This window comes from Myotis brandtii, unplaced genomic scaffold (genome assembly GCF_000412655.1).
Source record: "Myotis brandtii unplaced genomic scaffold, ASM41265v1 scaffold466, whole genome shotgun sequence".
Taxonomy (NCBI): domain Eukaryota; kingdom Metazoa; phylum Chordata; class Mammalia; order Chiroptera; family Vespertilionidae; genus Myotis; species Myotis brandtii.
Genome location: NW_005367809.1, coordinates 3,305,837 through 3,312,059, shown reverse-complemented (window position 1 = coordinate 3,312,059; position 6,223 = coordinate 3,305,837).

Below are 6,223 nucleotides of genomic sequence, written 5' to 3'. Positions count from 1 at the left end.
GGGTTGGGGTGGGTGAGGGGGTTGGGGTGGGTGAGGGAGTGGTTGTGGTTCAGGACTTCAAAGGGCAGGAAGGCAATTCGCATGGAGATGAAAAAGAAACGTTTGCTGGGGCATCTTTAACAACAGGCCACAGGGAGGACTTTGAGCCCATGGGCCTGCCTCCTCCCTGTCTGTCGCCCTGGCTCCTGTTACACGTGGTTGTGGATGATGAGCGCTCCCTCTGGAGCAGGTCCTCTTTCTAAATTCTTTTAGGCAGTTGGGGGAAGGTCAAAGGTTTCCCCCCACCCCAGTCTTTTATGTCTTAAAAAGAACCATTTTAAAACAGTCCATTTCCCAAAGAGGCATATTTTGGGGTGGCAAACTCTGCCCCCTTCACAGCTGAGTGTCTGATCTCGGCCGATCCATCATCTCCGCCCCTTTGTGATGCTCGTGTGATTATTTAAATGGCCTCATGCGTTTCACAAACATGAAAGTGAACGTGCTAATGCAAATGTAATTGAGACGGACATTAACGTCATGAAGTGGGCTCGGATTTGCTGGTCTTTCGCTTTCATCAGCAGCTCGCCCCCGTGTGTAATTGCGAGGAAATTAGGGAACATGTGGACAATGTGGGAATATATTGTTGTGCCGAAGGTGGTGACCTGACGTCCCGGCCTAGCAGTGGAGAAATGGAGACTTTTTTCCAATTATGGATTAAGAACAGTGCAAACCACACTGTCATTATCCAAAGGCGGAGAGAAAATCGCGGGCCGAAGGCTGCTGATTGGGATCCAACTCGGGAGGAGTTCTCTCATCAAGAACAGAGTGAGGCGTGGGTCTCTATTTTTCTAAATTAAAAATGTTTAGGTCACAAAACAGTCACGGGCTGTAAGGTCCAGCACAGGAAATATAGTCGTTAATATGGAAATAACTGTGTATGGGGTCAGGTGGGTTCTTGAATTATCGGGGGGTCACTTTGTAAGGTTCATAACTGCCTAACCACGATGCTGGACACCTGAACTGATATAAAATAGTATAGACTGTCAGCTCTAACTGAGAATAACATTTAAAACTGTTTAGAAGTCACAGACCACAAAGTCAGCATCACAATTTCCTGTAAAATCTCCATTAGCAAGTCCTTCTCCCCAAAATGGAAATAACTTTTTAAGAGGCTCAATGCCAAATAAGGTACTGGAGAACTGTAAATTGAGGTAAGAAATTACTTTAGGAAATTATTTATAGTCTCTATTTAATGTTTAATCTACATCTTAAATTTTAAAAGAAAATGTTTCTATAACTCTGTACACATTCTGGAACATTTAGGGGTAAAATAGACGCGGCATCCACACCGTAATTACAGATCGCATAATACGAGTGGCTCTGCGGAAAGAGAACCCCCACCTGCTGGTCCATGTGTAGCTCACCTTCCGCAGGCACAGAGCACAGAGATACTAATTGGGCGTCAAGAGAACAAAGAATTCCTGATCAAATGAGTGCAGGAAGTCAGTTTACTAAATCCTGTCTTGGAGATTCAAGATACACATTAGCATATTAAAAAAGTCCCACGGTTTTAAAGAAGTCCATTTAACTTTGTTTCATGATTTATTTGTAAAGTGGAAGAATTTTCCCCCCAGCACACCTATTAACAACCCTTTCCCAACAAATCAAAACCTTGTAAAAAATTAAACGGGCTTCCTTTCATCTCAATTTAGGAAGAACTAAAAGACAGATTATTTCAGGGAAAGAAGGATGCCTTGCTTTGAATTTTCTGCTGTGCCTAGCACATCCTTGAATATAAAAGCTCTTGATAAATGCTTATTAATTAATGAACTTAATGAGGAAAAAAGAGGGAGACAATTCGAAGAGCTTGGAGCTTTAAAAGTGCTTCCAAACCTACTTGACTTCCAACCAATGATTTTTTTATTACAATAATATATACGTAACATTAAATGTACCCTTTTCACCTTTTTTAAGGGTCCAGTCCATCGGCATTAACCACACTCATATTGTTGTGCAATCATAAGCACCGGCCAGCTCCATAACTTCTTCATCTTCCCAAATGTTCTGAGCCATTTTCCCTTTCACTACTTCTCTACGGGGGTGTTTCTCTCCAGTATTGTGTGTTACATGTACCAGGGGTGGTTAAACTTCTACTTTAATCCATAAATTGCAAAAAGGTGAAAACTAAATGAAAAGGGAGTCAGAGGAGGAAGTGGACATGACCTGGAAATAGTGCACATGAGGACCAGTGGCTCCGAGACACCACTGTTGGGTGTGATGAGTTATTCACCATCTCTTTGGGTTAGTCTTCCACTTGTGAGCGTCTGTGAATGGGTGTGTATGTGCATTTGCATTTGGATGTGGCGTAGTTGGACCTTCATGTTAAACATACCTTCGTGATGTAGAGAGAGAAGTGTTCTGATTGTACTTTGGGGGTATCTGCTGAGCCATCTTTGTCCAGGAATCGCCCGCCCATCCGTAATGGTGACCCACCGGCAGCCACGTGTTTCCCTTGAGTGACGCAGCTAGAGCGGTGATTGGTGGGAACTAGGGGAATCCCTGTTTCACAGGCACCAAAATCCTTCTCAGTTCCAAAAATAGGGATTGGTAACTGTGGGAAGGCTATTCTCTTCCCCCCGTCACTGCCCTGCCCTGGTCCATCATATGGAGTTCTTCATCTCTTGGAAATGTTATGGAGAAAATTCTGCCCCTTTCCAGCCTTCGGCCCCTCACCCCCTGGAAGCTGGTGGATGACGTAACTGGTGAGTTGGGGAAAGGGTCCTTGCATGTGCTCTGTCTGGGCTCCTTTCTCTCTTGTGTGTGTGCTCCCCCCTGGCTGCCTTTCCACGGCCTTCCCCAAACGGCCTGCTCCCCTGGTCAGGCCTGCTCCTGAAATGCAGTCGCTTGATAATTTGCTTGCGACCGAATGAGTTCGATTCAAGGGCAAGTTGCAGGAAACTTCATTTGGGCCCCAAGTCCAGGTCACATTCTCCAACCCAGCTTTACTGCGGTTATTTATCAACTGACTTAGGAATCAGAAGGGGGAACGATAGCATCAATTGGCGCCATAAAGCGCAAGATAACTGAGGCAGCCAATCCTCTTGGGCTGGGCTCTTGAATGACAGAGATGTAAACTAGGGAACTGTGGAGTGAATATCTTCCACCTATTATGGGGCCGGAAAGCACAGAAAACACATCTGATGGAAAACAAAGCAGAGAGTAAGACAAAATCAGAGCCAAGCATGAGGAGAGTCAATGCACCATTGCCCGTCTGCCGATGGAGAAGGCCATGTGGGAAAGGATGCAGGAGGCCCTTGAAGCAGAGTGGCCTCTGGTGCCAGGCAGCACAAGAAACAGGGACCGCAGTCCTGCAACCGCAGCAAAGGCATCCTGCCAAGCACTGGAGTGCGTGGGAGAGAGGAACCTGAGGATGAGATGAAAACAGCCAGTGGCCGCCTGGATCGCAGTTTCATGAGACACTGAGCAGAGAACCCAGCCAGTTCCTCCCGGACTTCTGACCTGCAGAAGTGTGAGATAGCAGGCATGTGTTGTTTTTTTTTACACACAACAAGAAAACAAAGCAGTTGTGTAGAGAGAAGCAGAGTCGAGCCTTAGAGAAGTTCTGATGGTTACAGGCCCCTCTGGGAGTTCAGCTGCACTATACTGGCCCGAGGTTCTGTAAAATACCACTCAATGTTATTCCGTCTTCCTTTTTTTGCTTGGGCTAGCTCAAGTTGCTTTTAGAGTTTTCCAAGAATACTGACCAATGCACTCTCTGAATTTCATTATTCTTACCTAGCACTGGTAGTTTGAATACTTGCCCTACTTATTAAGAGGATAAAATGAGGTAACAGAGATAGAAAGAATCCTAAGTTCTTAAGAGTTCCTTTGATAATAACCCCAGTAAGTGGTTGTCCAGCCTTTTTCATCAACAGGGAATTGCTGTTTCTTGAATTAATCTGTTCTCTTTTCAGAGTTCCCAGTTGCTAGAAAATGGATCTATATATGAAGTCAACATTTCCTTCCCTGGAACTGCACCTCATCTATCCTAATTCTGTCCTCTTGGGTCACATAGAATAAATGCAGCCTCTCTTGTTCAGGGCAGCCCTGCAGGTTTATGAAGACAGCTGTCAGGTTCTCACCTCAGCCTCTTCTTCTCTGGGCTGAATGTCATGATTTCCCTGCATCACAAGGCCTAAGAATGACCAAGAAAGTTTGGACATATGAGTTAAAGAGAAAAATTTTTTTGATTAAGTCTTCATCATTGAAAAAGAAAAAAAAGACCTAGTTAATAAGGCAATCAGCCAACACATTCATATTTTTATGGTGTTTCCAAATCCCCATGTGATGGGTTTATAATTTAAAAAATGAATTAAACACCAATTTAAATTTTTTGTTTTAATTTTTAATAAATATTTACATATACATCCCACACAAACAAAGTCTCTTTAAATCCTCAATAATTTTTTAAGACTGTAAAGAGAACTTGAGACCCAACAGGTGGAAGGCCTCTATGATATCTTGCACTGTTTGCTTACAGGTTGTAAGCATGTGTGGACAGGAATAGACTTGAATATAAACACATTCAGAGAATTTGTCAGATATGAGGCCTAACCGTAGTTTAATTTTGTGCCTGAGGAAAACATGGTTCACTTTCTTCCTGATGACAGTGGTGCCACGTGGAGGGCCGCTCTGATATAAGGAGGCAACCCATATCTCAACTCCACACGTAACGCCAAATATTCGGTTTAGAATTTAATTGATGGATCTGAAGAAAATGAGGTGTTCTGGGGCTTTACCACAACGACGAGTTTTTTTTTATAGACTATTTTAAAGGCAATTTTAAGTATTCAGCAAGACTGAGCAGAAAGTAGAGTTCGCATGTGTCCCCTGACCCCACACTTGCACAGCCTCCCCACCCTCGACGTCCCTGCACCCAGGTGGTCCATTTGTTACAACTGGTGAGCCTCGCTGACAGATCAGTGTCATCCGGTCTATTCATCCCTCCTCCCCACCAGCCCTTGGCAAGCACAGATCGCCCTGTCTCCATTGTTTTGCCTTTTCCCAATGTTGGATGGTTAGAATCGTACAGTATATAACCTTTTCAGACGACCTCAGCTTCTTTTTAAGTGCATTTGATGAATGTTAGTGAAAAAGTCGGGTCTGAATGAGCCAGTCTTTTCTTACGTTTATTTACTTTACACTCTAATAAAATTCACACATGCCCATCCTATTGCTTATGCTGGCACCTCCCAGACACTCAGCCACCATGGCCAGGAGCTCCGTGTCCTGAATTCGGGTCACAGTGCCGACAGAGCCCAGCCCAGTGTAACGTAGGTCCCCTCAGCGGAGGGCAGCTGGAATGGAGTCCTAAGGACCGGCCGAAAAGAGCTCGCCCTCCACTATTTCAGTGACAAATGAGAAAAACCGCGCAAGTGGCACCTACTGCCTTCGGTCTCCGTCCCCGAGGCTCCAAGGGGGTGTATGTCTCAGCCCCTTTAAGCCTGTGTTGGTTCTTAAACCCTTTGATTTCCCGTCACTTGGAACCAAGTGTAATGCTCATTTTTGCATCAGACGATTTGAAAACGCGCAGAGTGATCTGTCCAAACCCAGAGGGACAAGGAAGACCTCATGAGGGAGACAGTTGGGGAAGGGGTTAAAGAGGGAGGAAGGGTGCTCTGGGGGTTGGTAGTTCTAGGTCCCACTTTCCCCGCGGGTTGCAACAACCGGGTGAAGAGTGTGCACCGTTTGAGGACAAGGGTTAGGGCTGCAATTGAGTTCTGCAGTGGAGCACCCTCCTGCTGGCTTTGTGCGCCTTGGAGCAGCTCAACCTTCTGGCCCTTTAAATACAGTTCCTCATGTTGTGACCCAACCATAAAATTATTTTCGTTGCTACTTCATAACTGTAATGTTGCTACTGTTATGAATCGTCATGTAAATATCTGATATGCAGGATGGTCTTAGGCGACCCCTGTGAAAGGGGCATTCCACCGCCAAAGGGGTCGCGACCCACAGGTTGAGAACCGCCGGCCTTGGAGGGAAACGCATGGCCGGAGGGCGGAGCGGAGAGCTCAGCCGCAGTGCACTCGAGCAGCAGGAGGCCCGGTGTCCCACACGCTCCAGGTCGACCCCTGGGCCTCAGTGCCCCGCCCCGTTTAAACTAAATGCGGGGCAACCGCTCGCTGAACGACCCGTCGTGATCCGTCGTAAATCCCAGCCGGGTTTTGGCTGCCACCAGGACGGG